The sequence below is a fragment of the Lygodium microphyllum genome, chromosome 27 (assembly GCF_053477565.2).
Source record: "Lygodium microphyllum isolate KBCC chromosome 27, Lygodium_microphyllum_v1.1.10, whole genome shotgun sequence".
NCBI classification, from domain to species: domain Eukaryota; kingdom Viridiplantae; phylum Streptophyta; class Polypodiopsida; order Schizaeales; family Lygodiaceae; genus Lygodium; species Lygodium microphyllum.
Window position 1 is genome coordinate 98,982,266 of NC_141161.1, and position 18,684 is coordinate 99,000,949.

The 18,684-nt window shown below is 37.6% G+C and overlaps 1 pseudogene; it reads right to left on the minus strand.

The window, feature by feature from the left end:
- The window catches only part of LOC148012645 (uncharacterized), a 31,635-nt pseudogene extending 13,272 nt beyond the window's left edge, over positions 1-18,363 (minus strand).
- Positions 18,364-18,684: the final 321 nt, after the last annotated feature.

Here is an 18,684-nt window from a genome sequence, read left to right on the forward strand (position 1 = left end):
TCTCCCTTTCACACTCCTCCCTCTTCTTCATGTATGGGGAGAGTGGTGCCAATGGTGATGGTGAGGAGCTCACCTTTTCTCTCTCTTTCCCTCTTCCTCCTGCTCTCCCTCTCCCTCTCAAGGCGAGGATCTCTCTTGCTCTCTTTCACTCTCTCTCGAAAATGTTTGCAGCAAATGTTGTGCTTCGATTTTCGACAATTTTTTTTCTCATATTGGCATCACTATTTGCGTCACAATTAGCATCACTATTAGTGTCGCAAACAGCATTGCTAAAGTAAATAAGCAATGCTAATAGCGATGCTATTTGCAACACATATAGTGACATTGCTATTTTACGTTGCAAATCGTCATTGCTATCACTCCATTCCCTTGTAGTGAATCCTACAAGTTCGGATACTCTGTATTATGTAGAAAGACACATGCTCATTGTACTCACATTGATAAATTATATGTGCACAGGAACCCAATAAGTCATGCCTCTTTCTTGTTTTCAATCATTAGTCTTTTGTGATGTATTATATTTTGTGAATTAATCTTTGATTATTTATATTGCAGTTTGCTTTTGGGATGAGCTCTTAGATGATGAGGAGCTGTAGCAGTCACTTGGATCCATGAAGCACACATTTTTTCCTTTTTTGGCCTTATGATACATACATGCTCTTTCTATATAGTTCCTATTGGATATATTTCTAATCCTTTGTACAAAATCACACTTTTTTTACATTTATAAATACATTTTAATATTTGTTTGGACTCTTCTCTCTATCTTTCCATGTCATTCATTGAATTGTCATCATCTGTATTGTACTTATTTGAATATTGAATCAACGACTCTTTTTTTCGAGCATCTCATGATACAATGTCTCGATGATGACCGTGTAATTGATTTATAATTGCTTTATGGAACATTGCTCAACACATGCGATTGGAAGGGTTACAAGGCATCATGTTGTGCCACCTATTTTTTTTTTTCCATAACCATTGCTAATTTACTTGGACACATCGCTATTAGCATCTATAAATGTGTTTGAATGCATCACCAAATATAATGATGGATGTATACAGATGTATAAACTGATGTTTTTAGTGATGGGGAAGGCAAAATTTTTATGAATATGTTCATTGCTTTAGACATCAATATATGTCATGTATCTTGTAGTGTAAGCTAAACATAGGGTACATAGATCCATAGGCTAGTTTGGGCTAATTGGAGCTATGAAGACATGTTGGCTAAGCATAAGCATTTGATTGGGCATCTGCATTTCTAAGCATAGCCAATGGCTAGGCTAAGCATAGGCTTGCATAGGATAGAAGTTGAAAATAACAAAATAAAACAAGACCACTAGGAGAGATCAAGGGTTCAGTTTAATCTTTATGATATTAGAAAGGGAAAAATCATGTATTGCCTCAAGAATAAGTAGATCAATAATACTTAAATATAATTTTGACTATTCAATTTTTATTGAGTTTCCAATTAGGAGATTTTGAGGACATCCATCAAAGAAGAGAGGCTTAACTAGTTAGTAATACAAGCTTAACAAATTAGTGTAGTGTTACAAAAAGGAAAATTTATGCCTCTATTAAAAAAATATGTAACAATAATCAATTGATATGTATATGGAAATAAATTATGGTGTAGGCTATGATTAGGCTCTACGAGTACCAATGACAATTGAGACCCAAAAGTAGAAGTGACTATCCATCTTTTTGGTATTGTTGAGCATATGTTATGTGCTAACCTATTAGAAGTATCACTAGAGCTTGCAATTGAGTATATATATATTCACATTTGATGTAAAAACAAAGCAATTGTTTCTTATAAAAATTGCAATGGAAGTAATAAGTCTAGTATGTAATCATGTCCTATATCTTTGGAAAGTTTATGCAAATAAAAGTAGAGGAGCAAATGAATTGCTAACTTTGACTTGAATGATGTTTCCTTGACATCATGCAAATTAGGTCTCAAAGAAAAGTAATGGAGCTACTCAATTAACATAGTGTTGTTATAAATACAAAAAACTAGCATATTTATAGGTATGAGTATGACCACTATTATGATTGCAACTATTATCGTAGCTGATCACTCACAATTTGCAAGATTGATTGCTAATAGATGCTTCATAGATGTAGGTCTCTAGGTGTGAATAGAGACTCCCAAAAAGATGTAAATAGAATTTCTTATTTTAGCTCAAAAAATACATCTATTGGCATGTGAACATGTCTATTGTTGGGGTGAAGGCCAATGGGCAATAGCTAGGCATGCACCCCTTATATATGAATGCATTATACTATTGTATAGAAGTCTAGATAAGAAAGAATAAGGGTACCATTCATTTTGTACCCATATAACTCTCTTGTATTCTGGTCTCTCTCAACCCTCTTGTACTCTATAGCTTCCACCTCACATCCCACCATTACTTCCCCCTTAGGTGGTATCAAAGGGGTATTTAGTGTTTGTGGGAGCTCAGGTTTGGAGCAAGGAGCATGAGGAGTGAAGATTTATTGCAAATGTCAAGGATTCAAGTTTCTTCTTTGACATTGATGCTTGCTACTTGAACATTGATAGATATACTATTCTCATCATCGAGATCTAGATTTGAGTCAAGTAGATGCTTACAGATTCAGGTTCAATTTGGGACTACAATAGTCCACTTTGATAGTGATTTGGAAGCCATCTATGGTGGCTAGGTTTTAAACAAAATAGCTTGGATTTAGATTGTTGGTACATAGTTTTAATGCATGCAAGCATAAGGGTAGCTATTTTTTCAAATGCAAGGGATTTAAGGAAGAGATTTTCTTGCATCTAATAGGGCAGTTGCTTAAGCTAAGGCTTTGCTTGTTTTCAAGCAAAGGGTATGATTGTATCTAATAATAGAGAAATATAAAGATTTGCTTATCTGGATGCTCCAAGAGGTTGCTTATGATAAAATCAATTTGTGTTGATGCTTTTTTGTGGTTTGTATTTCTCGCTATATTTTTTATTTATTTTTTATAATCTAGAAGCAACATGGAATCCATTTATCCAAAAACCTTTTTGTAAGGTTTAAATATTATTCAATGATGTAGTTCACACTAAGAAGCTCTCACATTACTCTCAACTTTGGATTGCACACATATTTTGATGATATTTCTGTAAGTTTTCAAATTTAATGAATTTTCACACTATTTTATGCTCAGTTTGAAGTATATATGTAGTTTGAAATTATTTTGTGAAGATAATTTATATATATTTAACCTTGAATGTCTATTTTATGCTCAAAAGATAGCCAAAATACTTAGGAAAACTTGCAAATAATTCATATGCATTTGAAAATACTAAAATACCATTTTAAATTATTTTTTTCTAGTTTGATATTTGGATAGCAGTTAGTTAGCTTGGTGGGATACTTTGATTATAATCCATTGGTCTATTTTGAGCTTGTAGCTAGAAGACTATATTGGGAAAAATGGGAATTTCCTTTAAGTTTGAGACACGTTGTCGTGCCGCTATGCACACACCATGTAAAAAAATCTAGAGTGTGGCTTCCTTTTAGATTTAGAGAGCTAATGCTACTTTAGGCATTAGGGTTAGTGTCCATGATTTAAAATACTAGATTTTTTTGGATAAGTTTTTAGGCCAATTTTTGCTATTCTAGATATTATCTCTTGTAAAAATCCATAAAACTATAGACAACTTCTAGATTAGGATGACATGTAAAAGAAAGCATGTAGCTTTCAGCCAATTTGAGAGGATTTTATGCAAAAATAGAGATTGACGAAATCGTGTGACGCGCGATCACTGTTTTCAAGCAGTGAACATCACTCCGAAGTGGGAGATGAGGAAGGAGTGATCTGGCTGAATTTTGGCGAGGTGTCTTGGTATTTAACCCCTCTTTCGAAGCCAATGGAGGCATGGAATTGGCGATCTAAGCAGCATAGAGGAAGGTATTATTTTGCATACGTTTTTATCTATTAGAGTTATATTTTCTCATAATGCTGAAAGAATTTGACAAGCTTCATCTCTGTTAGTATTCTTCTTTATTCTCTAATTCTTTTTGGGAGTATCCTTCTACATCATCAATCTCTTCGAACCCCTTCTCTTCCATCTACTCCTCTTACTAAATCTACCTTCACCCTGCTGTCTCTTATCTTCAAGAACTTGGCTTGAAACCTTCAACCCTTCTCTTATCTCTACTATCTCCGGAGTAAAAGCTCTTGAACCCCCACACATTCTTCTCTTGCCAAACCCCTGTGGTGACCTTCAACCCTACGCGCTGCGACAACGTGGTCAAATCTTTGGATTTGTCATAACTTGAACACTATAACTCCAAATCAAGCACTCTATAGCTTAATAGATTCCATTTTTCAAGCGCTTTCTAAGGATAGGTCACATCATATGGTTTTCAGAAACTTATGGGCATGTTATCTGGGTGCCACATTTTTTATATTCAAAAAATAGGAATTGGGAGATTCCCAAACTCACTAATATTCAATTCTAGGTATACATTACTGTTTTGGTGTACATGTACACATTATTATTATGACTTCTTCATCAAGTCTAAATAATACATTGCTTAGTATTGAAAAGCTTGATGGTACAATCTTTTCATATTTAAAATAGAAAATATGCAATGTATTGGTCGAAAGGAAGTAGATAAAGCCAATCAAATGTAATGAGATGAAGCCTAGGATGTGAATGCATATGTATGGGAGAAATTGGATGATCTAGCATGCTTTACTATTATATTGACACTCTCAAATTCTGTGTATTTCAATGTGAAAGACATGCAATGTATATATAGTGCATGGAAAGAGCTTGGTGATCTAATATATGAAAAAGAAAGTGTAGCCTTGGAGGTTTATTGGCTAAGAAAACTCATTTATGTCCACATGGAGGAGAGATCTTTGATATCTAATCACTTAAGTGATTTTAAGACTACTTTTAGCCAACTCACATATGAAAAGACAATCTTTCACGATTGAATGAAGACCATTTTTTGCTAGTCACCTTCTCTAAGAGTTGGGATACTTTTAGTATTACCATCACTAACTCCACACTTGCATGTGGTATTATGAGTATTAATGTTGAGAGTAGTTTGCTCACCAAGGAGGTAAATAGAAAGGACACTGCAGGGTCAGAGAGGGCTAAAAGAGCTCTAGTGCACTTATAATAAGAGAAAGGCCAAATGCTAGGAGGAACTCTTGATATGATAGAAGCAAGTCATGTAGCAAAAATGATGTAGAATGTTGCTCCTGTAACAAGAAAGGACACATAAAAAATGACTACTGCAAATGGAAGAATAAGAAAAAAGATACGAATGAAAATAAGGATTATGCAAAAATAAGAGCAAAGCAAAGATTGAGGATATTGATGCATGTGGAAACATTGATGGTGATATTTTATTTGCATCACCTTTTCGTAATATATTCTTGAATGTTGCCTTAGATAATGGCTTATCGGAAAACTAGCTTATGAACTCTAAAGCATTGTTTTATGTTGCTTCAAATAGGGAGTGGTTCTTCGCTTATGATACTAGAAAGACAGGGTTCATTGTCTTGGAAATAACTATACATCTAACTTTGTTGGCATTGGAGATATGCATTTGTTATTACAAAATGATCCTTTTTTATCTTATGAAACATACAACATGTTCCAAATTCAAGAAAAAGTCAGATCAGTACATGCCAATATGTTGTTTGTGATAATAGAGTGATATTTGGTGATTATGTGTGGTATATTTGTAATGGATCTCTTGTCATGGCCAAAGGGCTAAAATCCCAAGGGTGCACCTTATAGAGCATATAAGATACCATGTGAATTTAAAAGAAAGTGTATTTTATTTAGTAAAATCTATAGAATTATATTTATAAAATGGATTTTTCAATTACAATTTAAAAAAATCTATAAGTTTTAAGGGATCATTTTAAGGCCATACAACATGTAAAGAAAGATGTTTCTTAATACCCTTTGAACGTACATTATGAGGATGATTTCTTATAGGTACATCCCCTGACACTGAAATAAGATGTTTTGTATCTTTTTCATTTCTTTGGTATTAAAGATCATGTTGTAGCCATTCACTAAAAAATCACCTATTTTTTAATGGCATCGCCATTTGAGGCATATGTGAATCATTGGAATGAAAACTTTCTATTGTTTACATTATCTTCGATCTCCAAACATTCTTTAAATTGGAGTTTTTGAGCATTGTCTCTTTGGAAAGAAAACTAAGATGTCATATAAAACATATAATGTGAGTAGAAGGTCATAATATCTTGATTTGGTTCATATTGATTTATGTGGACCAATGCATATGGCTTCATTAGGTTAAGTATTATACTTGTCACTTTTGTAGATGATGCCACAAGGTAGGTTTGGGATAATCCTCTTCACAAGAAGAGTGACATGTTGAATGCATCTCAAAATTGGCATTTGGAGAGAATCACTCATGCAAGAAGCTTAAGTGCTTGAGGACTAATAATGGTGGAGAGTACACTTCACATGCCTTTATGAATTTTTATGCAAACTATGGTATCAAGAGAGAGTTGGTAACCCTTGATAATCCTCCTTAAATTTATGTGGTTGAGACTACGAACATGACCATTCATGAAAGAGTTTGTGGTATGCTCTATAGAGCTAGTCTCACTAATGCATTCTGCATTAAAGTTGTAAAGATAGTAGTGTATTAATCAATAGGTCTCCTAGCAAGCCTTGGAAAGATACAAGAGGGTTTTTGGCTTGGGAAAAAAATATAGGCATCATCACTTGTGTATTTTTGGAAATGAGACATATCTATATACTAAAGGATAATCAAAGTAAGCTTAATCCTAAGTCCAAGAAATGTATTTTTCTTAGCTATGGAGAGTTTGGTGAAATGGACTATCACTTGTGGGATCTTGAATCAAAGAACATAGTATGCATCCATGATGCCATCTTTAATTAGGATAAGATCCATAAGCAACCTATCAAAATGGTTGAGATCCAAAAAGTGCTATTTTAAGAGGATGGAAAGCTAGTACATGAGGAGATTGTATGATTTATTCCACATAATATAAGACTTGGACAACTTGCTACTGTTGAGGTAGGAGTACCATAATATAGTAGATAACCTCATTTCTTATAGAATAGATAGGTGGGAGAGGCTGAGGCTCTCATTGAGTTAGTTTTATGTAGGTCTATGATGGTTTTTAGACTACCAATAAGATATACTCTATCTCTAGACTATATCATGGTCATAGATTATCATGAGCCTTCTTGTTATAATGATGTTATGATTAGGGATGATAGTCATAAGTGGAAGAGGGATGGATTCTTTGGAAAAGAATGCTACATGAGAGTTAGTTTCTTTGTTTAAGGAGAAGCATGCACTCCCATGTATGTGGATTTACAAGCTGAAGGTATCTCTATTTGATGCATTTCCTAAGTACAAGGTAAGATTGGTAGCCAAAAGATTTGACCAAGATAAGAGGATTGATTTTAATGAGATATTATCAATAGCAGGCAAGACCCTTCATATGGTTCTTGCTTTGGTTGCCAGAGAGGAGATAGAGTAGGTTTAGATGGATGTAAATACCACTTTTTTACATAGGGAATGGCATGAGGATATTTACATAAAGAAATCTACATGATTTGTTGTGGAAGGGCAAGGGGCAGTTGGTGTGTAAGATGTATAAGAGTTTATATGGTTCCTAGAAAATGGTATCATAAGTTCGATACTTTATGCGATCTCACAAGCATACTAGGAGTGAGAGCACATACTATCTATATACTAGAAAGGCTAGGAATAATAGCCTTATAATATTGATTCTATATGTGGATGTCATGTTTATGGCTGGGATGTCCATTATAAATGTGGATACTTTATAGAAAAGGTTACTTGAGACATTCGATGTGAAGGACTTGGAGAATGCTTATCACATTCTTAGTGTGTGTATTATGTAAGATCAAGACAAAAGGATACTATATTTGACTTTGAAGAATATGTTGGGAAGGTATTCTAGCATTTCAATATGGAGAGTGGAAAGTCTATCACTATTCCATTACCTCTATATTTGAAACTTAGCCTAGAGGATATCTCTAAGTTAGATGAGTAGAGGACTGAAATGGCAAGGTTTTGTATGCATCTAGAGTTGATATAGCTTGATGTATGCCTGGTTACTACATGTCAAGACATTCAATATGTGGTGGAAGTTGTTATTAGTAGGTGTACGGAAATCCTTGGCAAGAAGCATTGGGAGAAATGAAGAGTATCATGAGATACTTGAATGGAAATAGATCTATGTGCATATGCTTTAAAGGAAGGATGCATCTACTCTTGGACATGTAGATGTTAGTTTTGTAGGGATTGTAGACTCTAAGAGGTCTATTACATGTTTTGTCTTTATATATTTGATTTTGCAAGGACTGTAGACTCTAAAAGATCTACTACAAGTTTTGAATTCACTTTTACAGGTAGTGTATTCTCTTGGATCTCTTGATTATAGGTATGTATAGCTTTATCTTTGGTTGAGGCATAGTATATTGCAACCCCACTGAGGCCTGCAAGGAAGCTATATCACTTACTTGTCTAGTATGAGACTTGAGTTTTGCAAAAGATGTGCCTACGTTGCATTGTGATAGTCAAAGCTCCTTTCACTTGGTACAAAACTCTTATCTTTCATGCAAAGACAAAGCACATTGAAGTGAACTATCACTTCATTATGTTGGTTTTTGAGGTTAAGCACATTGAGCTTACGGAGTCTTGATGGGCATTGGATAATATCTTTACTTTCTAAGACTCCCATAAAGGCACATTGTTATTTAAGTGGGAGATTGATGTTGGGGTAAAAGTCAATGGCCTATATAGGCACCCCTTGTATATGTACTACATACATGTACTACAACCATATATAAGTGAAGATAAGAAAGAATAAGAGCATCATTCATTTTATACCCGCAAACCTCTCTTGTGTTCTTCTTTCTTTCAACCCTTTTGAACTCCATAGTTTTCTGCCTTGCATTCCACCATTGCTTCTCTCTCACCTATTTCCTTTTAATGCTTGACTTGACGAAAATGAAGCTCAAACTAATAGCTTTGTAATGCTTGAGTTTGTGAAAACAAAGCTTAAATTACGGTTTAGTCGAGTCTCAACTCTGCTCACAAGTAGAGTAAAGATATTACCTGTTTTTTGTTTAAGTTTTGGGTGGAATTAGATTCTTTAAGAAGAGATTTATAAGAGTACTCCAACTCAATATGCAAGCACAAATACTTTAAGTTGGTGTATTTTGATTCTTTACTGTAAATTTTTCACTTAAACACGCATGCACAAGTCTCATAGCATATATTTTGTTAATAAATATATATGAGGTGTCAATTTAAGTAGTAGAGAATCATGGAGATAGAGATTAGGGTGACACATGGATAAGAGGGAAACTTGACCTTGTTTGAGTAGTATTTGCTTTTTAAAATCAAAACCAATCAAATTTATACTAGAGAGTAAAATTATATAAAGATTAATATTTCACAGAAGGATATGTCTAGAGATGTACCTAAACATGTTGGTTCTCATTGATGGTGGATACTTTTATATGCATAATAGTGCTACAGGGGTATTAAAATGCACATAAACTCACTTGTAAGTGTGGCTAATACACTTAATCTATTACAATGTTTGTGTATGGTAACAGTGCTTTTGTGTAGTACCCTTTTTTCGTGCACATGTTTGTAGAAAGAGAATATTGTGCATTTGTTCATATGAAAATAGGAAATTTGTTGTTAATATTGGACCTTGGGACATCTAGGAATGTATCTTAGATCTCAACAAGAGCCAAGCATATGCAAACAATCCCCTTCCAATAAAAGAAAACACCAACAAATGAGTTCAAACTACAAAGGATGATGGTTGCTCACAACAAGGCATAGTATGTGCACGACTCCCCTAAAAAAGGGGGGCGTTTGTATTCACATAGTTCGGATAGAATATAACAAATTAAACTTCTCCTATCTACAACATGATTGGTGAGTTGGATTCGATTGTATGATGGTGCAAGCGTAAGAAAAGCTTCCTGGGCGACGATCGCAACAAGCTGGTCACTCTTTACAAATTGTGTCTGAATGAGTGTGAGAAGGTCCTTTGATTTCTAGATGGTGATTCTTGTGATTCGTGGACTTCAAAGTTAAGGGAGATCAGGGGGATATTTTGTAAGACTCCAGCTACCAAATAATTTCGCTACCAAATAAGAAGTCGTTCGCCAGGACAGTCGTCGGAGATTTGGCCACGGCCCATGATGAGAGAGAGAGAGAGAGAGAGAGAGTTTCGCTGCAGGCTTTTTACGCCTTTACTTCCAATGCTTGCTTCGCCTTTAATTCTATAATCAGCTATAATAATTTGCAGAACACTTTGCACAGCCCCTTTCAACGACGTCAATGCCTGTATTCCTCATGCAGCTATAATAATCAGCTACCCTGCCTCCCCCCCACACAGACACAAGCCACACACAAGCTAAGGTGTATAATTATCAGGCAGCTATAAGCTACAAACTACAACCACACCTGCCGCTCTAGCCAAGCTACTTTTGATCCTCCCATCACAACTATGGTGTATCTGGCCTTGACGATCATTACTTCTCTTTATTAGTGCTCAGCTTAGATGAGATCAATCCGTTCAACTCATGGCTATGAGCAATGTGCGCCATCGATCATTTCTTGTCCCCCATTAGTCACCAGCTCTTTCCATTCATTGGTAGGGCATTCTCCAATATTTAATTCCCATGCACCTTGATATTGGTCCTTCCTTGCTCTCTCATTCTTCCCTCCGTCGCCATCATAACAAGCTTCAAATGTACAGTCATCATTATATTGCCGACCAATGGTGAAAATGCATAGTCATCATTATGTTGCCAACCAATGGTGGTGATGCCACATAGTGCTGGTGAGAGCTGGTGAGTATCTCGAGATATGTGAGAGCTGATATTGGAGAACCCTTGCCCAATGAATGGGAGGAGCTTGTGGCTATCGAGGACAGGAAACAATCGCTAGCGCGTGTTGCTCAGGGCTATGAGTGGGATCGATTGTTTTGATCTAACCTGGGCAAATGTTGAGGCATTGATCGTTGAAACTAGATGCGCCAGAGTTGTGACCGCAGGTTTGTGGAAAGATGTTGCTTCTGTACAAGCTATTTGGTTGTGCACATTCAGGAGCCACTTGAAAACAGCATCCGCAGATGGACTGGTGAGAAAACTTGTCGGTTTTTCTCATGCAATTTTTCGACGTTGGGTTTTCAATTTGAGCTGCATGCTTTCCATCATAATTCTGCATGGTTTACAAGTAAGTCTCATTAATCAGTTACAAGAGACTATTTTTGTTACTCTTAGTTTAATTATCTTTGGGAGGGAGGTTTTGTTTTCGATTGTTTAGAAATAAAGTTGTGCCAGGAAACTCATGGCATTCTCCATTAATGGTCATATTGTTGATCCTTTAAGGCTTCAGAGAAGCCTAGTGTGTGCTTGCTGGAGTGTTACATTCACTCAAGCATGTAAAGGTCTTTCATGGGTACGTTCTTCTTGATCCATAACCATATTGCAGAAAGGAAATGAATCAAGCTGATTACATCATAATCCTCAGAGAGCGTGTCAACTTGGAATAATTTTCTTCCTGGCAACAAACCTTTCTCTTTCATTAATGTGATTACTGATTATTGTTCATTGTTCCGGGTTTACGGCTTTTTTATGATTGTTGATAATCACCCCATGTTTAAGGCGCCCTTCGTTTTATCGGTTGATAATTGCTCCTCGTTTATGGTGTGTGCTCACTCACCCAAAATCGAAAGTTTTTGGCAAATATTTGAGTGACTTCAAAAGGCGCCAGCACTACAGCCATTGTCATGCCTTCATCAATATTGCCCAATTCATCCAGGGATGGAAAATTTTGTCGTTTTAAAGCGGCGTTCAGAGGCATTTTGCAGGTAGCAGACTTCCCAGCTCTAATTGCTTGTTCATGGAAGCGGATTCCATCCGCAAGAAGAACTGAACCATTGTCTAGTTATCTTTCTTCCCCTTCCACTATTCATTGGTTAGTTTTTTACGTGATAGTTTGTTTTGTTATTTCGTAGTTGGATTTCTTGTGTTTGTTTAGCCTAGGATTTGCTTCTATCATTTTTTTTTATTTGTTGAGTGTGAAACTTGATAGCCTTGGTGGAGCTTGGTATTTTTTGGAACAGGATGAAGCTTGTGTTTGTTAATAGCTACTAAACATTGTGGAGCAAGGTATATTTTCTTATCGAGACTTTTGCACATCACGGGGATAATGGGTTCACGAGCACTTCACGTTGCACTTGTTGATGCATTGCACTCGGGGGTCATCTCTTGTTCTTATCAAATATTTTCATGTCATGGGTTGGAATTATGCACATTTTGCACCATCATTGAGCACTAGCACAGCATGAGGTCTACTGGCAGCTATATGCAGTAAATCTTAGATGCACGCGCACATGAGAGAGCACTTGTCATTGAGCACGCACATTTCTTACACGCACCATTTGGGATGTTCATCACAAATCTAGGAACCTCTAGTTGAGAGTGTAAGGTGGTTGGGAGAGTTCGAGGGTCCTGAAGGATGCCATCAATTGTGAGAAGGGTTGTTCATATTTGGTCAACATCTTGAGGACTATCATTTTCTAGAGTGATTGTGAGATTTTTTGGATGGGTGGAGCGGAGTATATCATATCTTTTCTATGAGAGTTGAGAGGTGAGGATAAGGACTTTTTAATTAATTAAGGAATTTTTTTTGCATCTTGCATGGCGCACGATCACATCTAGATAGACTAGGCACAATTTCTTCAATGCATACATTATTTTTATGTGTAGCATCGATTGATTGATTGCATATCATGGATCCAACATTGCATATTTTTTCAAATCATGAATTATTGGGCAGGGACTTCATTTCAAAAAACCATATTCCTGCTAGGGCACATTGCATAAAAAACAGGTTCATATCCAGAGAATGCTTATTTTGAAGACTCGAGGATCAAAGGAGAAGATCGTACATTTTACATCGTCAGCGAGTATTTCTTGAAGAAAAAGAGGACATGTGTGCTGAAAGTGTATGCAATCACAAGAACAATAGGCCAAGGAAGGGAATAAGTCGTCCAAGATAAAAGATGGAGAAAAAATAATGTGATTTACAAAAATCATTATTTTTGTCTGATTTTGATGGATTTTCGTAATTCTACCCACGCACGCTTGTCGATTAGATGCATTCCGATTGTTTTGACTACCTGAACAACTATATTCGCAGTTGAAATGATGAAGTTATGATCCAAACAAGTTGCAAACAGACATAAAGTAGAAAAAACAAAAATAGTGAAAAGTAGTAGAAAAGCAAAAGCCAAAAGCTGAAAGCAAAAAGCCTAATGTGTGTGAGTAAGGATATAAAACTATATAAGGAGAGGAGATTGAAGAGTTAAGGGCCTTCCCCCTCATGTACAATTGTATTTTGTGAGAGGGGAGAGTGGAGGGTCGCATGCTAGAGTGAGCTCTTGTCATGCTAATTTGAAAGTCGAAGCCTTTGGATGTCAAAGCGCCGAGCGTCGTATCATGGTTGTTAAGGTATGAGAATATTTTTTCACTTGGTTTGTTTTCAAATTTTTGGATTTTTTTTGTTGAGTTGTGGTTGTGTGATGCTCTACCCGAATTAGGGTTTTAGTTGTTAGAGATAACTACCCGAATTCCAAAGATACTGTCCCAACGAACAAATGATAGAGGAGAGGTATACTTGTAGGAAACCAGATATTTCTCATTTGAAAATCTTTGGTTGCATTGCCTATGTTCATGTGCCAGATGACTTGAGATCCAAGTTGGATCCAAAAGCTGAGAAGTGCATCTTTATTGGTTATTCTCTGCAGCAAAAAGGGTATAGATGCTATTACCCTTCTACTCGTAAGTTTACAGTGAGCAGAGATGTTGTTTTTGATGAGATGAGAAGCTGGTATAAACCAGTAAATGTGATTGATGATGTAGATGCACAAAATGGTAATGCTGCACAGAATTCACAGTAGCAATCACAAAATATTAGTGGACCTGGAGCGTCCTCTAGCAGTGGTTCACATTCTTCGCCATGGACAGGTAGATTGAGATCAGGAGAATCTTCTCAAAGCAAGGTAGATAGTGGTATGCAGGTATCACAAAAAGGAAAAGAGAAGGTTGATCAGCCCATGTTTGATGTGAATGCAGGTCACTCCTATGTGGATGGTGAATCCAGTGGCTCAGAACAGAGCATTGATGATGAGTTGGGTATTACTTCTATTGTTACACCTGGAGTAAGGAAGACCAGGGATGTTTTGAGAGCACCTGGGATTGAACCTACTTTGCGCAGGTCTACCAGAGCTAGGTATCCTGTGGATAGGCTGAAATATGATGGATTTACAACCATTCATTATGCATATATGGTTAAAGTGATACAGGAACCAGAACCCACTTCTTTTGAGGAAGCCATGGGAAAAGAAAAATGGGAGAAAGCCATGGATGAAGAAATGGATGCCTTGGAAGCAAATGCTACATGGGAATTGGTACCTTTGCCTAAAGGTAAGAATGCAATTGGCTGTAAGTGGGTTTATAAGGTGAAGCACAATGCAGATGGTTCAGTGAATAGATACAAGGCAAGATTAGTAGTCAAGGGGTATGCACAAACATATGGCATTGACTATGAAGAAACATTCAGTTCGGTTGCAAGGATGGCAACGGTAAGAGCAGTCATTGCTATGGTTGCATCAAAGGGATGGTCTTTACATCACATGGATGTAAAGAATTCCTTCTTGCATGGTGATTTGCAAGAAGAGGTCTATATGGAGCAGCCACATGGTTATGTGCATGCTGTTCATCCTAAGTTTGTTTGCAGGTTGAAGAAAGCCTTGTATGGCTTGAAGCAAGCACCTAGAGCATGGTCTGACAAGATAGGACAGTATCTTGTCACTATTGGCTTTCAGATTTCCAAGGCAGATTTCTCACTTTATGTGAGAAAAACAGAGAAAGGTATTATGCTACTTGTCATTTATGTTGATGATTTGATTATGACAGGTGACAGTGATGAAGATATCCTTCATGTGAAAATGCTATTGAAGTAGAAGTTTGAGATGAAGGATTTGGGAGAGCTGCATTATTTCTTGGGCATTGAGGTGATTAGATCACCAAGTGGGATACAGCTCTTGCAGAGGCAGTATAGATTGGACATGCTGTCCAAATATGGGATGATAGGCTGTAAGCCTATTTCAGTTCCTTTGGAGCAGAATGTGAAGCTGGGCGCGGATGCATGTGAGCTTCTGGAAGACCCTACTATGTACAGACGCATAGTAGGAAGCTTGATTTATATGACTATTACCAGGCCAAATTTGAGCTATGTTGTTGGATTGGTAAGTCAGTTTATGCAGGATCCAAGGAAACCGCATTTGGATGCCGCTAGACGCATACTCAGGTATGTGAAGTCCACATTGCAGTATGGACTATTTTATGAGACTGGGGTTCAGATACAACTGCATGGATACACTGATGCTGATTGGGCTGATAGTATTTCTGATAGACGATCTACCAGTGGATATGTGTTCTCTTTTGGGAGTGCTGCAATCACTTGGAGCAGCAAGAAACAGCCCATAGTTGCCTTATCCAGCACAGAGGCTGAGTACAGGGGTGCAGCAATGGCTGCATGTGAGGTAGCTTGGTTGCATAAGCTACTTTATGATATGCATCAGCCTACAGATGGGCCAGTTGTCATTTATTGTGACAACATGAGTAGTATACACTTGGCAAATAACCCAGACTATCATGCTAGAACAAAGCACATTGAAGTGCATTATCACTATGTGCGGGAGAGGGTTTTACTAGGTCTTATTGATCTAGTTTATGTCAGTACAGAGGATCAGGTAGCTGACATATTCACAAAGGCATTGGGCGCAGAGAAGCTGCGCAAGTTCAGAGACCTGCTTGGTGTGCAGGAATTGGGATTGAGATCGAGGGGGAGTATTGAGATATCGAGCTCCACTCGTGATATGCCAGGGTGACCGTTGTGCATTTATGTCACCGACTTGTCAGTTGCAGATGCGGTTGGTACACCGCCCATGAATAATAGCTACATGACAGCTATCCTTATCTACTCTAGTTCGTGGCTCAGTTAGTATGCCACCTTAGTTAGTTGAGTTTGGTTTGAGACCCATATATAGGGTTCTTCTATTTCTATGTACTAGAGTTCTTTTGGCTTACACAACTAAGAAGAGGAAAACTATTTTCAGCCTCCACCTCTGTGTGTATTCCCCCATTGTGCAAGCAAGAAAGCTACAAGTGCGACTCCTTCCTTCTCTCCCACAATCTTGACAGTTAGTACAAAGCCCTTGTACATTGCCATGGGACCCTCTTCCTTCACTCTTTTGATGGCACAATCCAATGCACCAGAGTATGTATAGATCTTGCGAGGCTACATTTTCATCTGAGGACAGAAAGGATTTGATGATTTCAACGTACATTGTAATTCCTTTCAGATACTCTTTTTTTGTTCAGAAACTCATTGTGGTCATGTAGTAGAATAGGTGTATTAGCCATGGGAGAGAACCTGAAACATGGAATTCCTTTCTCCCTCACAAACCAGCTATCAATGTTAGTAGGAAAAATCTCGGGCTCCCACAATTCACCTCCAGCCCTCAGGATAGCCTCTTTCAACAAGTGCCACCATGGATTTGACTCATTTGCAGCAGTGATGAGAGGGATACCCTGGCTGGATAGTAACGACTTCTTCTGAGTGAATCTGTAAACCAAGTTTCTCCAGGCAGGTGCCCATTCATACTCCATCCTCACATGACAGGCTGCTAGATCAGCAAAAGGAGAGACTCACATATCAAATCCTGCCTTTGCTTCAGATGGTTGCATGTTCATGAAAAATCCAGTGGGAGAAGGTGTGTTGGCCTTCAGGTACACACAATTGATGGATGTAACCTCTCCTTCTGCAACATGGCCATTGTTTACAATGTCAAACTACACCTGCTTGAAGCGGGTGATGGATTCAAAACTCTTCATCAAGTTTTCAAGGGAATTGCTACCATAGAGCTTGGATCCATGGCTTGGAGCTATTGTTGCTTTGATGATGAACCACCAGGGCATTCACTCACCATTGAAGACGTGGTAATGTGATCGAGGCGATGCTAAGCCTTCATCAAGCATGACATCGACATTGTGATCAGACAAGACAGATGACTGAATGAAGCTACCCGTGCCAGCTTTGTCAAGATGGTGTAATCTTCTGGGATGTTGAGGAGGGATCTAAGGGCAGATTTAGCATTCTGAATTTCATGCTCTCTGATCTTGAGAGAGTCATCCAGGTTTGCCACATGCCATGCATCATCCAAAGTGTTAATTTCACAACTAGGTAACTCATGGGATGCATCCATGACTTTGAACTCAGATTCAATCTGACTCAGCAGTATTTTCTGATAAACCTTCATATGATTCTATTTTCATCATTTCCCTAGGTCTATCACATTGATACAGGATCTCTGCACCTCTATGGATTGATGTAAGAAATCATCCAAATGCTCATTAGTGCATGTTTTGAATGATCTCACTACACCTACTATCTTTTTTTCTAGACTTTGCCTCCAAAGACCTCCCAAATCTTTTCTAGCGACAATATCGTCATCCAGTAAGACAACCTTTTCAAGATGGAAAAATAAAGAGGCTGGGACATTGAGTAGAGTCTCATTTTTCATATTGAATAAACCCAAAGCAGGTAGGCTTGATTGTAGATCCTTTGTTTGCTTCTGTATATTCAGATAAGAGACATGTCCAGAACCCATGGCATAAATGTTCTTCACTTCAAAAACCATATTAGTAGGTGTATTCTCCCTAAACCACATCTTCATTGCTGGATAGTTCAGGGTATCTATTAATATATGAAAAACATGCTTATGAGGTTCCTTAGCATAGAACACATTAGAGTTTACAACAACAGAGGCTGTGAGCACATTTTCTGAGTAGACCACATAATGAGAAAGTTCTAGATCCTCAAGCTTCCATTCATCACCATTGACTTGGTCAATCAACTGATTAAAATCCTGAATAGTTAGTTGCAGTGAAAGACAATGGAGACCCCTTGGCATGGTTCTTGCTGCAAGTTTGTTAAGGGAGGCAACCTCCTCTTTCAGTGCTATGACCTCCTCTTCACTAGCTAATAGCGAAGCTTTCAACCTCTTCATTAAAGCCTCACATGTACTTTGTTGGCCCTTAGCTTTGGACAGAAGTCGTCGAAAAACTTTGATCTTCTCTATCACCTTGTTTGGCCAATCAGCATTTGTCCTAGATTTGAGAAGCACTTCTTCGACATTTCTGTGTGACTGCAAATTCACTGGGCTAGACTGGTCTTGCATAGTTTGAACAAGAAAGCTTATTTTTTCAAGCTCATTCTGCAAATTAACAGTGGAAGACTTTCCTGTAAGCAATGTCCCTACAAATACTCCATCATCTTTGACAAAGACTGGGCTGCAAGAAGAAGGGCAACCACAAATTTATTGGAGAGGCCAACCATTAACTCTTCCCCGAGCTTGAATAAGGTACGTCAATCCGTTCTTGGTATCTCTTTTACATCCAATTTTTGAGCTCAACCACTTGATGAGAGAGATGGAAGAATTGCATGCTTCTGGAAGCTTGAGAGTGCCAATTGAATTCCCATACCCATCCCACAATCTTGA